We start from the raw sequence: 18135 nt of genomic DNA, 5'->3' as shown, positions 1-18135 counted from the left end.
AGCTTCCATTGCAACATCATGGCACACGCGACACCAGATACTAAGCTGGTAATAGCGACAACCTCTCGCCTTTCAGGCTTTTAATCTTTTCCAGCGCCTGCCATTGTACAGTTTGATTACAGCACGTTCGATACACCGACGGTCGCGTGTGTAAGTTATCGGAAGAGAAATAAACCCTTAACCAGGGCAAGTGTTCGATAAAAGCATCAGACACATCAAGGCCAAAATGATAGTGTATCGCAAGAGGTAACCACCCAGCTAATGCCGACATTGTTAACCGCCCGCCGGAACCCAAAAGACAGTGATAGCGGCACTTATCGCGGAAAACGATGCGTATTACCGTGGGTTCACTAGTAGGTCGTTCCTTGCTCTCTTACCTTCAGCGGCCCACTGTGGGTGCTGCTTACCTGGCCACCACAGACAGACGAGTAGGGAAGAAGCGCGTTTGTTGCTGGCAAGATATAAAGTGAAATTACCTCTACCGCTACCTCTTCCTGGACAACTGGCCTTAGAAGTGATGCAGTCCAGCTACACAGCTGTTCAGCTTTGTGTACGTTAGCGCACCTTTAAGACGTGCATGCGGTGAAAACAAATGCCTATGGACGTGGAGTAAAAAAGAAAACCATAAGACTGTGCTTGGCGGCAGGGCGGCAAACCTTCGACAAAGGGGTATTCCAGTAGGGGTTGTTATTGGCTCAATCGGCAGGAATGTACCAGGCTCTGTAACACGCACGCATGATCTGGCAAGCATCACTTCATTATTTTTATTGCGAAAGCAATACTACTTGCACTTTCACGCCTTTGCCGTGCCGCGGCCGGTGACCACCATCGTGCCGCGGCGGTGACTACCATTGACCTTCATTTGACCTTGATTGCATTAGATTGGATTAGATTAGATTAGATTGGACTGGATTGGACTGGATTGGACTGGATTGGACTGGATTGGACTGGATTGGATTGGATGGACTAGACTGGACTGGACTGGACTGGGTTGGATTGGATTGTATTAGATTAGATTAGATTACATTGGATTGGATTGCATTCGCTAGGAGTGGATTGGACTGAATTGGAGTGGATTGAATTGGATTGGATTGTAATGAATTGGATTGGATTGTATAACCGTGCATCATCAAAAGTCTAACCACAAGCACCACCACCAGCTACACTACCAGCTGTACCATGGCGTAGGTACGTATATTGCTTTCGCAATTACCGGGCTTAAGCAAGCTAAGCCACAGCGAATTTTTTTTTCTGCTGGTCCCAGCAAGATTACGCTTCATCTCAAAATGCTTTTCACAAGTTCGAATGACAGTTCAGCGTGCCTGCATTCTGGAGAACAATCCGTTTTCGCAGTCGCAATGTAGCCGCATGCAACAATCCGAGTTGAGCAACTCTGAAGAAGATTGGAGTTCTCCCAAATAAAAAAATGGAAAGCGTAACCCACAGCTAAACACCATCAAGTAGTTTCCAGCATTAATAACGAAAGGGCAATACTTCGGGCGGGGCGTAACCAAGGTTGCGGCTTTACAGGCAATAATCAAACTGCACACGCCCCGAGAGAGAGCGCGTGACAGGTACGCTGCCGAGGGATGTGCTGATCTGTGGCAATATATGCCAGTCGGTTAGCGGACTTCGATATGACGCGCTGGAAGATAGAATTCACCGTGCTGCTGGGGTATGAAGTGAGCATTGTCGAGCAATTAAAAATCAACATGGCGTATACTAGCGACGATGTATGAACATCAGCTAAATGCAAAGTCGTGGGTGACTATAATGCTTCACAAATTTCTAGTTTTTAGTAAACCAACAAGCAATTTAACAGGTCTAAGCTCCTTTGTGATGTCGGTACCAGAGGCAGGGCTATGCATAAGGCAATGCCCGTGAATTAGAAAGTCTTTCTGTAACTATTAGTAATTATCTCAAGTAAACGAGCGGGTAAATAACAAAACAGCTTGGCACTAGTATTAGAAGCCTAAAGTCTAGAAGATAAAGAAAATCGGCGATCGCGAAAGTAGCGAAGAATCTTTATTTGCATTTGCTTCCCAGCATTCCATATTATTACTTCATAATCAAGAGGTACTGGACCGAGAATATGCGGAGTTATTTCCATAAATTTATTGCACATGGGACAGTTACGGTACTTCTGTGATTCCTTTTTCAATTTTCCAAACAGTCTTAGCGCATAACTTCCCAAAAATTTAAATTATTTTCTTCAACTCCTAAGTTGCTTAACAGTATCTTGGTTTCGGCTAGTTGGTAGCAGTTCTTCGAAAACAGCGCAAAATGGACACGGACGACACAGAACTGGCCGGGACAGGCGCTGTTGCTTACACAATAGAGGCTCCTGGTACCACTCCACAATATGAACAATCATAAGTTGGGGGTGAAACTTTTGCCCTACATGTTGGCGACATTTTGAGGATTTCTTAACTTCGTCAACAGTCGCTCTTCTTCGCCACTGCGATTACTGAAGTTTCAGCTAACGATGTGATCAATCAGCGCCTCACGTGCATGTGTCGACGCACTGGCGCATTTTGCTCCCATTAATTATGTGCTTTCTTTTCATTTGATCTGCGGTTGAATGTAAATATGGTCAGGTTAGTGCCTGCACAACCTTCATTAGGCCGCCGACACCTCGTGGAATACTAAACACTGCACGCAACAGTGACTATAGGAGTGGCAATGACAAGCTTTAGGGGAGTCTCACATCTTTTCAAAGCTCGAAAAAACTCCCAGCTAGAACGTGGACCAGAATACAAACGAAAACTAGCCAAACACACTGCGTAGATTTTTAGTGAAAGTCTGAAAGAGCTTTATTTCTCGAAAAAGCAAGGGAGACTGGGAATAAACGCACAGAAAGCCTGGAAAAGGTCAAAGCCCTATTCTGAAGATAGTTAAGCAGTGGTGATAGGGTATTCAAATGCCTACTCCTAAAAGACACAGCAAAAAATATTAATAGAATATTTTTTGGTTACTTTATTCAAAATTACACGAAATCACAATAACAAAAAGCAACCTGTTTACACTCAGTTGAGGAGGTATATACATGTACATATAATGTAACGACAATAAAGTAGCAGTTATTAACAAAAGATAATAGCACAGAGAATTAATAATGCCCTCAGCTTTTTTAAATAATTTTTTCAGGCACTGATATCCAATAGTTCATCAACCTTGTTTGATATTTCTGTGGCCTTGTATATAAATTTTTACCGTAATGTCTTCCTATTTTTACTACGTGTCTGATGTTGCAACGGAGAGGGAACGAGATGCTTCAAGATTGCCTTTTTCAGGGAATAGTTTTTCTTTATGTATGGTACCCAGCAGTTTCTAATAGCATTCCTTAGAGAGAGAAGGCTGTGTTAAAAATGCATTTAGAGCATATTGGAAAAATTTAGTCTTAAATTTGGATTTTTTCACTATGCTTAAATTACAATACGATTGATTTTAAATATGATGGGGGAATATTTTGAACATACTTAAAAATATGCCAAAAATACAACTTTTGCCTGCTAGTAAGTTTAATACACTTTAAAAATGTACTAACAACATACTTTAAATGCATTGCATTATATTAAGAGAACACAAAAAATATACATTTTTTTCTCTTAAAGATATATTCACTTCGGCTTAAAACAGGTCTAATCCTCAGCTTTACCGGACGACACTCAGTAGAACTAATGACAGACCCGGCTATAAGCGATAAGATTCCCTAATCAAAACAGAGCATTATTCTAACGTCAGTTACATTGCAAGGTTACGTGACGCAACATGAACGGGAAAGACGTGGCGACACAGCAAATGCCTACAGAAAGTGACGCCAGCGAACAGGAATCGCTGCGGGAAGGGTGGTGCATGGCTTGCCCCAGAGAGATGACAGATTAGCTTCACAGGTCTGGCGTTTTTGAGCATAGACTGGGGGCCCCTCAATTGTCGATCTTGGGCGATCTAGAACCGAACTGCTAGTGGTAACTTGCGTCAGACGTCAGTCAGGAGTCGAACTGTCAACCAACAAATACATGGGCGTATATGAGAGCCGGTAGGCCTTGCGAGTCAGGGTCTTTTCGCTGGCATGTTCGGACCCTGAGGTGCCCAAGGCGCCCTTCCCGGTATAATACTATCACGTCCTCCACACATAATGTAAACAAGTGGTGATTGTCGTCCTGCTAGTAGTTGCCATAAACGAAACGACGACAGAGAAGGGAGAGTTCTCAATGTTTTTCGAAAGGCGATTTCGAGCACTAGATTGTTCAACGGCAGCTTGTAGTGTGCTGCAAATATGTGTACGCAGTTTGCCTAACTGCTTATTTAGTAGATTCGAAGTATACTTCGGACAAATTGATTTAATATTTAAGAAAGTACATTTTAAATATATTACAAGCATGCATATGTGGTTTTCCAAAACGTGATCTCCAGCACTAGACTGTTCCACGGCAGTTTCAAGTGTGTGCGGACTGCCCATTTCCTAGCATTGAATAACACTTTGAACGTATTAATTTCGTATTTATGAAAGTGCACATTAAATACGTTGCCAAAATGCAAATGCCATTTCCCGAAACGGAATTGCTTCAAGGGAGTTAGAAGTGGCTGCAAATATATTTACAAGGACTGCCCGTTTGTTAGAATTCAAGAATTAATTTCATGTTTATGGTTTGGTTTGGATTATGGGGTTTAACGTCCCAAAGCGACTAAGGCTATGAGACACGCCGTAATGGAGGGCTCCGGAAATTTCGACCACCTGGGGTTCATTTACGTGCACTGACATCGCACAGTACACGGGTCTCTAGAATTTCTCCTCCAAAGAAATTCAGCCGCCGCGGCCGGGATCGAACCCGCGTCTTTCGGGTCAGCAACCGAGCACCATAGCCACTGAGCCACCGCGGCGGCGTACAATTTCATGTTTATGAAATTACACTTTAAATACATTGACAAGATGCTAAAGCCACATGCGTATTTTTTTACGTATTTGAAACGCGCTCGAAGCATGCTTTAACTGAGGTGTTTTTGGCAAATTTTAAGAACATAGGTATTTCCAATAGCAAGCATAAAATTTCAGGAACCTATTTCCCGCATATTTTTATTGCAATCATGAATCCTTAATATGTTTAAAATATAATAAAAATATCTCACCGTGTATTCCAAACGTATTCGTTTTCGCTAATGGATACCTTGTTTGCACGAAGGAGAAATAGCGTTAGAATAACGGATATGTTTCAAGGTCTGCATAGCGACCATGACAAATGCGGAATATTAGAAGGATTCCTTTTCTGAAACAATTGACTAATATTTTGTTTTCGATGTTACACCCCATACCCACCCACCGAAGCAGAGCTTCGAATAGAAGAGAGCATTATATAACTGATGTTCGACCCAATGGAATCAGTTTGGTTATCCTGTTAATGACACCGACCGATTTAGACGTCAGTGCTTCACTGTCAGCCGCTAGCCATTTACCTCTTACCCTACACAGTCGACCAATGATTTTTGTCACGAACCTCACTTATTGCATTGACACAGTATATATGGTTAAGTGCAGATGTGCTTGCCAAGTGAATGGACGATGGATGTACTCGAGATGCTTGATATTCCATTATGTGAGTGCTTATTTTGCCATATCTAGTCAGTGTGTAGATGTTTACTGCGTGTGAAGTAATGACGTAATGACGACTAAAGTAACGAAGTAATGACAAATTTCGAGGAAGAACTACACCAAGACTCCTTCACCCTTGATACAGCTCAGAAGTGGACGAAGAAGAAGTGCTTCGCCATCTCGCTTGTGACGAGGAAGAAGAAGTGGTTCGTCTTCTTGCTGGTGACCGCTCGGCAGACTGGAGCAGTTCTTGTGTCTCTGTGTGCTGTGTAATATTCGTGACAAATCTGGTGGAGGTGCGGGGTACGCTTCCAGACCCGCGTAGGCTACCGACCAATACGGATCTCACCCCAGTTCACCAGCGCCGCGGCCGCCGCCTCCGTGGAGCGTCCCCTGAATTTGGACTCCTTCCGGCTGCAACCAGGGCGACGCAACCCCGGCCTTCGGAGGCACCAGCTGCCATGGCAACTGAGACCACGCTTCCGGCGCACATCCTCTGTCATCAGCCACGAACACCCCCGTCGTTTCATGGCGACGTGTTCGAGGACGCCGAGGATTGGCTCGAGATATTCGAACGGGTTGCCCGTTACAACGGCTGGAGTAACAACCGTAAGCTCCACAATGTCTATTTTGCACTTGAAGAGTCGGCTCCGACATGGTTCGAAAATCATGAAGCTTCGTTTACGTCCTGGGAAGCTTTCTGCCGCAATCTTAAAGCCACTTTTCCGAATGCAGACCGTCGAGAGCGAGCAGAAGTTGCGTTACACTCGCGCAACCAGCGCCACAACGAGAGTGTACGCATGTACTACGAGGACATGACTCGCCTTTTTAAGCGCGCGGATCCCAACATGACAGAAGACAAGAAGCTTCGCCACCTCATGCGGGGTGTCAAGCAAGAGCTCTTCGCAGGACTCGTGCGCAGCCCACCAAGCACTGTGGCAGAGTTCCTCACCGAGGCGGCAACTATGGAGAAGACGCTGGAACAGCGAGCCCGCCAGTACAATCGCGACGTCAACACCTTCGGGCCTGATCCCATCTCCATGCCTCCCGGTATCGACGCGGCCTTTCTACGCGAGCTGGTCCGATCCGTCGTCAGAGAGGAACTGCAGGCCTTCCGTACGCCGTCCGAGACGCCATCTTTCACGCCACTGAGCGAAGTCATCCGGGACGAGGTGCGCCTGGCAGCACAACAGCACCAGATTTCCGAGGTTCCTCGCCAGCCTGATGCAAGGCCCACGTATGCGTCCGTCCTGCGCCAGGCCCCTGGGTACGACGTCACTGCCGCGACTCCAGCAGTGCTCTCGTCGAGCTCCCCTCGTGGTGACGCTCCGCCAGCGTATCAGCGGCCGCGAAAGAGTGAAGTGTGGCGTGCCCCGGATCGTCGGCCCCTCTGCTATCACTGTGGCGAGACGGGTCACCTCTACAGGGCGTGCCCATACCGCCGCGCGGGCCTGCGTGGTTTCGCGCCGGACGACCCGTGCCTTCAGAACGGGGAACGACCGCAGGAGATAGCATTCCATCTGTCGTCGCGCCAGAACCACATCACGTCAGGCCACCAGGAGGCTCGATCACCGTCGCCGCGACGCTACCGTTCTCCAAGCCCCCGTCAAGCCGCAGGCTACTCCGGACGCCGTTCTCCCAGTCCACGCCGGGAAAACTGATTCCAGCGGCCTCTGGAGGCAAGGCCGCTGATGCCGGGACTTGTGAAGATCCTCCTGCGCCGCTACCACGCGACGATGTTTCTCCGGGAGCGAGTAGCGACAGCATCCGACGCGCTACCTCCGATTTGTGCGTCAAAATTGACGGAATCGACGTGACCGCTTTGCTGGATACTGGTGCCGACTATTCTGTCATGTGCCTGGCCCTTGCCGTACAACTGAAGAAAGTATTGACGGGGTGGTCGGGGCCTAGCATTCGCACTGCTGGGGGTCACCTGATTATCCCTGCCGGCAGATGCACAGCTCGTGTCGATATCCGTGGTTTTGTGTACGTCGGCGAGTTTGTAGTCCTCCGTGAGTGTTCGAGGGACTTGATCCTCGGTCTTGACTTTCTCCACACGAACGGTGCTGATATTGACCTCCACGAATCACGGGTCACGTTCTCGACGAAACGGGCCGTGGCACGCACTGACACAGACGATTCACGCTTCACTGCTCTGCGACTTGTTGACGACGACGTAATGGTGCCACCCCGGTCCAGTGTGCTAGTTCTCGTGAGGAATGATTTATTCCACGACTACGAAGGTGTCGCTGATAGCCACGTACCCCTGCTGCTCGAGAAAGGAGTAGCCATCGCTCGCGGGCTCGTCCAACTACAAGACGGTTGTGCTAGTGTGCTCCTTACAAATTTTGCCAACGAGTTGCAGCACTTCGCCAAGGGCACGGCTGTCGCCTTCCTGCATGACTTCGCTGTGGTGCCTCAAGTGTGCGCCCTGGAGACAAGCCCTGAAGACCAGGCCCCACCATGCCCTGTCCTTCCGTCCGTCAGAATCAATCCCGATTTGGCGCCTGAGCAGAAGGCTCTTCTCTCGGCGCTTCTAACCGACTTCGCGGGTTGTTTTGCCACAAGCTCCAGGGTCGGTCGTACGCCTGTCGCAAAGCATCGCATTATCACCGACGAGACTACACCACCCGTATGCCAGCGCCCATACCGCGTTTCTTCGACGGAACGCGAAGCCATTAAAAGGCAAGTGGACGAAATGCTCGCCGACGATGTCATTCAACCGTCGACAAGTCCATGGGCGTCACCGGTAGTCCTCGTGAAAAAGAAAGACAACACCCTGAGATTTTGTGTCGATTACCGCAAACTGAACAACGTGACGAAAAAGGACGTTTACCCGCTCCCCAGGATTGATGATGCACTCGACAGACTACGTGATGCCAGGTTCTTTTCCTCCTTGGATCTCAAAAGCGGCTACTGGCAGATAGAGGTGGACGAGCGAGACCGCGAGAAAACTGCTTTTGTGACGCCTGATGGTCTATACGAATCTAAGGTGCTCCCGTTTGGACTATGCTCAGCGCCGGCCACTTTCCAACGCATGATGGACACTGTCTTGTCTGGGCTCAAGTGGCAGACGTGCCTCGTATACCTGGACGATGTCGTCATTTTCTCGCCCGCCTTCGAGCAACACTTGGAGCGGCTGCGCACAGTGCTCCGGGCGCTCCAATGTGCGCAACTTACGATCAAGCCCGAGAAATGCTATTTCGGTTTTGAGGAGCTTCGTTTCCTCGGCCATGTTGTCAGCGCGCGCGGTGTTCTCCCAGATCCCGACAAGACCGCTGCTGTCTCCAGTTTCCCGTGTCCCACTGACAAAAAGACCCTTCGACGTTTTTTGGGACTGTGCTCTTACTATCGACGATTCGTCCAAGATTTTTCCAAAATAGCTGAACCCTTAACAGCGCTGACCAGAGACGACACACCCTTCTTGTGGGGAAGCGACCGAGAGGATGCTTTCGTGGAGCTCCGCCACCGCCTGCAACGTCCACCGATACTCGCCCATTTCGATGACGCCGCAGCAACTGACATACACACTGATGCTAGCAACGTAGGTCTTGGGGCGGTCCTGGTACAGTGGCAGGATGGCGCCGAACGAGTCATCGCATACGCAAGCCGTACACTTTCGCGCTCGGAATGCAACTATTCAACGACTGCGAAAGAATGTCTTGCGGTAGTCTGGGCCATCAGTAAGTTCCGCCCATACCTATACGGAAGACCATTTCGCGTTGTCAGTGATCACCATTCGTTATGCTGGCTGGCCAGCCTCAAAGATCCATCTGGGCGGTTGGCGAGGTGGAGCCTCCGTTTGCAGGAGTACGACGTAACGGTCGTGTACAAGTCGGGGCGGAAGCACCAAGATGCGGATTGTTTATCACGCGCGCCAGTGGACCTTGCTTCCCCGGAAATCACTGAAGACTTCTCTTTCCTAGGTGCTGTTAGCGCAACCGATATGGCGCAGCTTCAAAGGGAAGACCCAGAGTTAGCGCCGCTCATCGCGTACCTGGAAGGCTGCGACGGTCCCCGCATTCCTCGTGTTTTTCTTCGTGGACTCAAATCCTTCACTCTGCAGAACGGCGTCCTCTACAAGCGCAACTTTGAGAGCAACACTACAACATTTCTGCTCGTAGTCCCGTCCGAGTTGCGACCTGATATCTTGAGCGCTTGCCACGACGAACCATCTGCCGGCCACCTGGGGGTCAGTCGTACCTTAGCGAGGATTCGGCAGAGGTACTACTGGCCAAGATTACTTCCATCAGTGCGGACATACGTCAAAACCTGTCGCGACTGCCAGCGCCGTAAGTCTCCTCCCTTCAAACCCGCAGGATTTCTTCATCCCATAGCGCCTCCGAAGACGCCTTTCCAACAAGTGGGAATGGACCTACTCGGCCCTTTCCCGAAGTCATCCACTGGCAAACGTTGGATTGCTGTCGCGACGGATTATTTGACGCGGTACGCTGAGACAACGGCGCTTGCAAACGGAACTGCTGTCGAAGTGGCTACGTTTTTTGTACACAACATCGTGCTGCGTCATGGCGCTCCTGAGGTTATAATTACTGACCGTGGAGCTGCTTTCACAGCCCGCTTGACTCAGGCATGTCCTAGATCTGACCCACACCAGCCATAGGCGTACAACAGCGTACCACCCACAGACAAATGGTTTGGTAGAGCGCCTTAACAGAACCCTGGCCGACATGCTCTCCATGTATGTGGATGTGGAGCATAAAACATGGGACCAAATTCTCCCATACGTAACGTTCGCTTACAATACGGCCCTGCAAGAGACAACGCGGCTCACGCCCTTCCAGCTTGTCTTCGGTCGTCCAGTTGTTACTTCTTTGGATGCCATGTTGCCCGTCGACCCTCAGTGTGACCTAGAGCCAGATCTTGACGTCGCCACTTTCGTTCAGCGGGCTGAAGAAGCACGTCAACTGGCCAGGCAGCGAATACACCGTCAACAGCACGCCGACGCTGACCGCTACAATCTCGGACGGCGATTTGTTACGTACGAACCAGGCGACCACGTGTGGGTTTGGACACCAATTCGTCGCCGTGGGTTGTCCGAAAAATTACTGCGCCGATACTTCGGACCTTACCGAGTTCTCCGCCGCATTAGCGACGTGACGTACGAAGTTTCACCGGCAACCCCAGGCCGCCCTTCGCGCAGACCACCGCATCCGGATGTTGTGCACGTCGTTCGTATGAAGCCGTACCACGACCGTCCTGCTGATTGTACTTGACGCTGAGTGCCGCCGGTTGTGTGTCGTGATAGCTGTGTCTCACTTTCCGTGTCTAACCCATTTTCCCCTCTGTGAAAGCGGCCCGCATCGAGGCGATGCTGCAGGGGAGGGAGCAATGATACAGCTCAGAAGTGGACGAAGAAGAAGTGCTTCGCCATCTCGCTTGTGACGATGAAGAAGAAGTGGTTCGTCTTCTTGCTGGTGACCGCTCGGCAGACTGGAGCAGTTCTTGTGTCTCTGTGTGCTGTGTAATATTCGTGACACCCTATACCATTCCTGCGCAGAAAATTCATGCGCAGAAAATGCAGCCCTTTATCTTTTTTTCATACTCTCTACCACAGCACACACCATTTTTAAGTTCTCATCTTCTCCCCGGACCGCACACACCGGCTCGTGTAGATGACATGATACAGATACAGATACGATACAGATACGCCCGATACAGATACGCAGCTTTGGATCTCGCTATTGAAGAGTGGAATTCGCTTCCTTCAAGTATTGCGGGTATTGCGGAAACACTATTATTTCAAACAGCTCTTTGGTCCTATTTAGAAAATTCCAACATACAATGATGTGCGTTCTTCATGCTTTTTTTTTATCGCTGCGCGATTAACTTTTTTTTTTTCGTTTGCTCCAGTGTGCATGTGTCGGCCGTAACGTTCCGCAAAATGTTAGATGCCATGTTTTGTAACTTTCGAAGAGGGGATTTTTGTTGATTTGTTTGCGAGATTTGTTACATGTGAATTTTTTCAAATACCTGTTCCTAGCTTTTTTTTTTCCCTTTCTTTTATTAACTTGTACTTGGCTTCTTAACTCGTTTATTTCTGTTTTCAGCCGTTTGAAATCTGTGTTGTATATTTGTTAAGTTTTCTTTCATGAATCCCCCCCCCCATGTAATGACGACATTGAGCCTTTAGGGTATTGAAATAAATAAATAAATTTGAAAGACAACGTGAATCCACCTAAAGAATACTGACTTGAAGAAAACGGGATGTTCCCGCAGTGTTCTGCAAATCTTTAAACAGGGAACACGCTATACGGAGATTTAGGTAGTGGGGAGCTGTAGGCACTTGGCCGAGTCAATCTACTTTCAAATGGGCCTGATATGCTAATTAAGAAGCAATGTAATTTGCGCCTTCATTTCTGACCTTAGCGCGAAAGTTGGAATGTAAAAAATCAAAGCATTTTAATAAGCGTCCAATACTGTCGTTTGCGTGGTGCCTGTTTTTAAGGATAATGTAGGCAAAACAAAAATAATTTGAGTTAGAAAATAAATTAATTTCGAAGTTGTCTCATTTCTATGCATTCGCGTATTTTATGTTAGCGACTCAAAACTCACCGTAATGAGAGGAACTCAGCTCCGCAAGGTCAGAGCTAATAAACGGCCCACATGCGACAGGGATGGTCGGGCGATGAGTGGAGGCACTTCGACAAAAGCATTTGTTGGGCGAGTTGGTGTTTTCGATGATCCATAACTACAGCGCAAACGACAGGACAGGGATGAAAAAGGGACACCACACAGCGCTGTGTGGTGTCCCTTTTTCATCCCTGTCCTGTCGTTTGCGCTGTAGTTATGGAGGCACTTCTTTTCTTATGGCCCATTCAATTGCTTGTGAACTATCTATTGGCAACCCAGAGCACAGCTCTGAACCGTTCGTGTAGTGCATGACCTGTCTCTGCCCGTAATAAACCAGGATTCGAATCCAAATCGCCCATTGAGGCACACTCGTCGATTCGTGACTCAAGATAACGGGTTCCGGATCGTCACTTGAAGCTCGCCAATTTAGTCATGATGCTACACTACGACTGTAACTGTTAAAAGGTTGCGTTGATGCGGGGCGTGGGAGCCCCGCATGTGAGGAACTTCTCAACACGGTTGCTGGGTGGAGACTGAAAAGGGTCATTGCAGTGATGGGGAGAGAGAGAGATAGAGAGAGGGCGAAAGAAAGCACTTCCTGTGCTGTGGGAGTGCAGACGGTCACGGTAAGGGAATGGGATTGCGTCAGTCGACGGAGCTGCAGGGGTCAGGTGTCGTCGGGGGAGAGGCCTGCCAGTTTCTGTGGAAGCGGCCAGCCCGTACTAGATTTCTTGGAAGCGGCCGGCTTGTACGCGCGAAGGAGGAAAGGGCTGCTGGAGCGGCCTTGCGTCGCTTGGTCAACGGACACGACAGTAACTATGCTTTGCCGGTTACTGGCACCGGAGAAGTATTTTCTTCCAATACAATGTGATCCTCCGGTTCCTGCAGCGTCATGACTCTAAAAAACATAGTGGCCGCGGTAATCCTGGAATTAATGCCGTCGCCAGTGGCTTTACTGCTCAGTTATGCTTGCGGCAACTTGGTTAATAACTTTCAGGAAGCCAATATCGTGAAAAAGGACCGTATATTGTTAATGACCATATTTAAACCTTCCTACCATTATTTTGAGGCAGGAAAAAAGAGAAGCTGAGAGGATGAGAAGCAAACACCTCCACTGGGTATCTTTCAGAACGTTATGTAAATTTTACCAAAAAAATGTTTTCTGCGAAATTCAAAAACAAACAGCTCGCTTACTTTTTCTCTTTATTTGGTTACTCAGAAGCATTTAAAATAGGCTGATATAGTCAAGAAGATTTCATATAACCATACTCTACTCGGGTCGTCTACAAACCTGTTGGGGATTTTTAAAAATTGACGCAAAATAATTGAGACACCCTGTACAGAGGGCTAAAACTGGCTCGCAAGTGTTTTGAGAGCTTTATTCACCAGTGTGAAAATGCACTTCCAATGAGGGAGCAATGAACTCACAGTATGCACTTCGGTTTATCAGGTTTGCGCGGTTGTCGACCAAGGCTGATACAATGACGCGCAGGCACCGTCACGCACAAGCCGCAGCGACATTCTTGTTAGGGAGACGAATTTGTTCAGAACAATGCAAGAGGTCTTGACCTCCTGGCAAGGTCGAATCATGCTTGAAACTGCATTCATGAATAACATGTCATAATAGATTATAAGCACAAGGTGCTGCACTCTTCACCTCGGTCGACGATAAGAATGCTTGATAAACGCACAGAAACTGTTGATATGGCACACTGGTGTTCTGAATGCGTTGAACTGACCTATAGAACGCTGCAGAGTATGACTGGGGCCACGGTTTGCGCTCCGAAAAAAAATAATGAAGCGCTCACACTTGGTTGCAGTCAAAGCATTTAAGCTGCATCTGATCCGAACTTAAAACCTAACAGCTTAGGAATTGGCCAGCATAGCTTTTTGCCGGAAATTTACCTTTATTTCAAAGGTATCAGCTTCATAGTTTAAATCTACATGCCAAAAAGTATTATGGCAAAAATATGAGAGTGATGAGGAGACTGCACGCCTTTTGCCTGTCAGGCTTCAACGAGAATCAGGATGGTTTCAGAGATTTGTGAAAGCTTTCATTTCCGTGTAGAGATTCTTGTATGCAGCGTTTTTTCTAGAGTTTTTTCTGTCCGACGGCTTCTAAACAGGTCCTTAATTAATTAACTTTGCATGGATAGCGAATTAAGTGAGTCGAAGTATTTGGCTGCCTGTACAGAGTCCGTGCTATGGTTTCTACTGTACGATTTGTGCGAGTATCTATATATAATCTTTTCGACTCACAATCTCCTGTTATTATCCAACTGCCGTACCAAAGTGTGCTCCAATAAAACGTCACCTCGTGAGTGAACTGCTTACTTCTGAGGGCAGGCAGCTAGCTTAGTTTAGAAAGGCATCGCTATATCGGTCAGTCCTAAAGCTGGCCTCGAAAGGGACAAAAAAATTACGAGGAACTTTAGCGGCTAAAGTGGTGAAAGGCGAAAGCCTGAGTGCTGCATTCTGCTACGCGATTGTTCACTGCACATTCTGGTGGTGCATAAATTAACTGCCAATTAATGACGCTTAATCTTTGCCTTTAGGAGTGGAACGCGACAGCGTGTTGTGGCGCTGCCAGGCAGTCCACGGAACACCACCACCCGTTCGGAGCGATGCGTTGCCCTTTGAATTCAACGCTTTTTGAGGAAAGGTTCTACGCCTTGCTCGTTGGTAAATTGGTTTTTGAGGAAAGGAAATTATCTGTCTCTCATATCTCGGTGGACACCTAAACCTCGCCGTAACGGGAAGGGAGGAAGATGGGAGTGAACGAAGACACCGTACGCACTAGACGCGCCTTTGTTATTCTAAACCATCGAGCTGGCATGGCGGAGTGGTAGCGTGCTTGTCTCGCACTCCGGAGACCGGGGTTCGATTCCCGAGCTCGGCCAATTTCCTGCTCAGTTTTATTTATTTATCTGGTCTGACTAGAAAGGTTAATTCGTAAAAGACATGAGAGCGCAAAACGGGGACACGGACGAGGAAGGGAACAGGACGAGCGCTGCTCCAACTAACTTGGAGCATCACTATAGGATCCCTTTAATTGGTTGCATGGTTAGTAGCCAAAGTACAATTGGCCCCGTTTGAAATTCGTGCACTTTGACGTCGCGACCGTTTCGACCAACGGAAAAGCGTGACATTTCTGTCGACAACTTCTGCTTACAACGATGAGGCATTAAAGGCTTCCGCCTTAAAATGGCCTGATTAAACGTGTCTCAAACATATTTTAGCCTGGTGTTAGTGTTTGCGCAGCGAGATGCAGCCCATGCCTATGCTTAATTAATAACATTGCATAGTTCTCCAGTGCAGCACAATGAGGCACGGCAGCAGTGATCAATCGTACGAATGATAAAATGCCCTAGACAATCTATAATGACTGATCTAGGGCTGTGACGGATTCGGGATGCTGAGAGATGCAATCTCTTTAGTGCTAGTTAGAATATAAATAGTAAAATACTTCGCACAGTAGTTGTCGCTGGAGGTAGAAGAACACTCAGTAAAAGAGGAACAGCCCTGGCGTACCGATGATGCAGGGAAATGTATTCGGCGAGCGGAAGTCAGCGGTTCCGTCCCCACCGGTTCTGAGACTGTTCCTATCTATAATGACATCCGTACTTATCTAAAAAGCAGCAGCGAAAAAACAACGCAAATAAACGGTTTTCTCGATTATTTTCATGCTACCATTGCCAAACTCATTTAGGTTTGTATAAACGAGCCTCCTCATATTTCGCATTATTAGCCTGTTATGCTCATATATACGATTGATCAGAGAAGTTGCGACACAAGCGACTTTTCATTTCAAGGTTTAACTGAAAGATTTGAGAACAGAATTCCTCATCACGACGGCCACTGCTAGTTCAACATTGTCATAATCTACTTTTCTCCTTCTCTGTGTATTAATTTGGGATCATTTGTATTGTACAACCTTGAAAGCGAAATCTGACCATTTTATAGTCAGTGTTTGCCTCCCATCGTTGCGGTCTGCGTTCGTGCTTTTTTTTTTTGCTCTTACCATTTTAGACGATTTTTATGGCGCAGTGTTAGCTGGCCACTGAGCTATTGCCACATAGATTTGACTTAGCGTTTTATTAGATTGTATCACCATTAAGAGCTGGTAGCAATATTACTTATTATAATAAAGCAATGCTTCTAACTAGTCTACTTCTTTTTTTTTACTGAGGGTGGTTCTGTCGCCGAAAAGTTGGTAATATAATTACTTGAAACTTAAAGAAGGGAATTGCGCTAAAAAGACACGGACGAGAAAGGACATGGACGGGCTCGTCCGTGTCTTTTTAGAGCAATTCCCTTCTTTAAGTATGTACGACCCACTCGCCCAACAACGTGCTCTCTTTAATTACTTGAACCGCCCAACCTTTCTTTTGTCTATGTTTGCAAAGAAGCCCAATGCATTATATTCAAACTCAATTGCGAAGACCACGAGCGAAAATAGAAGTGTTTCTGCCAATGGTAAGGCCTGGCCACGTACTTATCGCACACAGAGTCTGGCGATGGTTTGACTCCGGGCGATACTTTGCTCTTAAAAACCTGTGTTTCACTCGTGCTCTCTGTCATTCAATTTTAAGTGGCCCAACATGTTGTTTACTTCGGATATGTACACATACTGAGGTTACTGATTTGGCGAGGACCTAATTTTCGAGATTTTTGCCTCTCAACCAAACTGCTCAAAAAATGGTTCCGGCGCATAGTTCTGGCAGACTCTCAACCAATATTTCGGGGAAAAAAGAGTCTTGAGCTAACTAAGCGCATTGATGCTCTCATGCTTTCGAAACTCAGAGCTGGAAAACACGACTGCAGCTACGGGAATCACAAAAGCAACAGGATGGCTAAGAGCATTACTTCGCTTATGAAGGTTTCCAAAAAGAATAGAAATTGGAAGATCATCATTGTTGTCATTTCCGTCAGCTCAACTACGACCACTTGCAGGCAAAAGAGCCTCCCCAGTGGCTTATGGTCAACCCAATGTTGGGCCAACTACGGTCGCTTTATTTCGCCAAATTTCCTAACCTCCACCTCTCAAATGATTCGCTGCCGCTCCCCTCTCTCCTGGCTCTCACGCGGAATCTATTCAGTTACCATTGAACCGGAAATTAACTGCTCGTATTTTAAATACACATGCATGCTTTGATGCAGTTCCAAAGAAAGTAGTACATGTTCAAACTGTCATTAAACTCGAAAGTCTCTATTATAACTCAGCACTAGAGTGTATACACGCCCTTACATGCAGAAAGTTTTTGTAAGATAATCTGAACCAATCGTGCCTATGCTAAACAGAGATTGCGCCTCACATCAGCTTTATCCACGCTCTAGGAGGCGATTTTTCTACCTGGTTGCAAATTTACCCGGGAAGATATCAGACACATGTTATTGTCACTCTTGATTGATTTTAATTGGTTTATGGGGTTTAACGTCCCGAAGCACCTCAGGCTATGAAAGACGCCGTAGTGAAGGGCTCCGGAAATTTCGACCACCTGTGGTTCATTAAGGTGCACTTACACCGCACAGTACACGGGCCTCTACAATTTCGCTTCCATAGAAATTTGACCGCCGCGGTCGGGATCGAACCAGAGCCTTTCAGGTCAGCAGCCGAGCACATTAACCCACTCAGCCACCGCGGAGGGGCGATTTCCACTCTTTGGGGGCCTCTCATGATGTGTGGGAACTGTTTAATGGGTTTCAGTTTTATTTTTTAAACAAAAAGTAGTTAAATTAGTGTAATTACAATGCATTAATTCAATAATTTCATTTTTAATGTAATGCATTCTACATCTGCAGGTATAATATAATAATGTATAATAATAGGTATAATATAATAATGCAAATTTACTCGGGAAGATATCAGCAACATGTGATTGTCACTCTTGATTGATTTTGTTTGGTTTATGGGGTTTAACGTCCCGAAGCACCTCAGGCTACGAGGGACGCCG

Source organism: Amblyomma mixtum, chromosome 5 (assembly GCF_055824585.1).
Source record: "Amblyomma mixtum isolate Tamu chromosome 5, ASM5582458v1, whole genome shotgun sequence".
Classification (NCBI taxonomy): Eukaryota; Metazoa; Arthropoda; class Arachnida; order Ixodida; family Ixodidae; genus Amblyomma; species Amblyomma mixtum.
Note: the sequence above shows the minus strand (reverse complement) of the source record.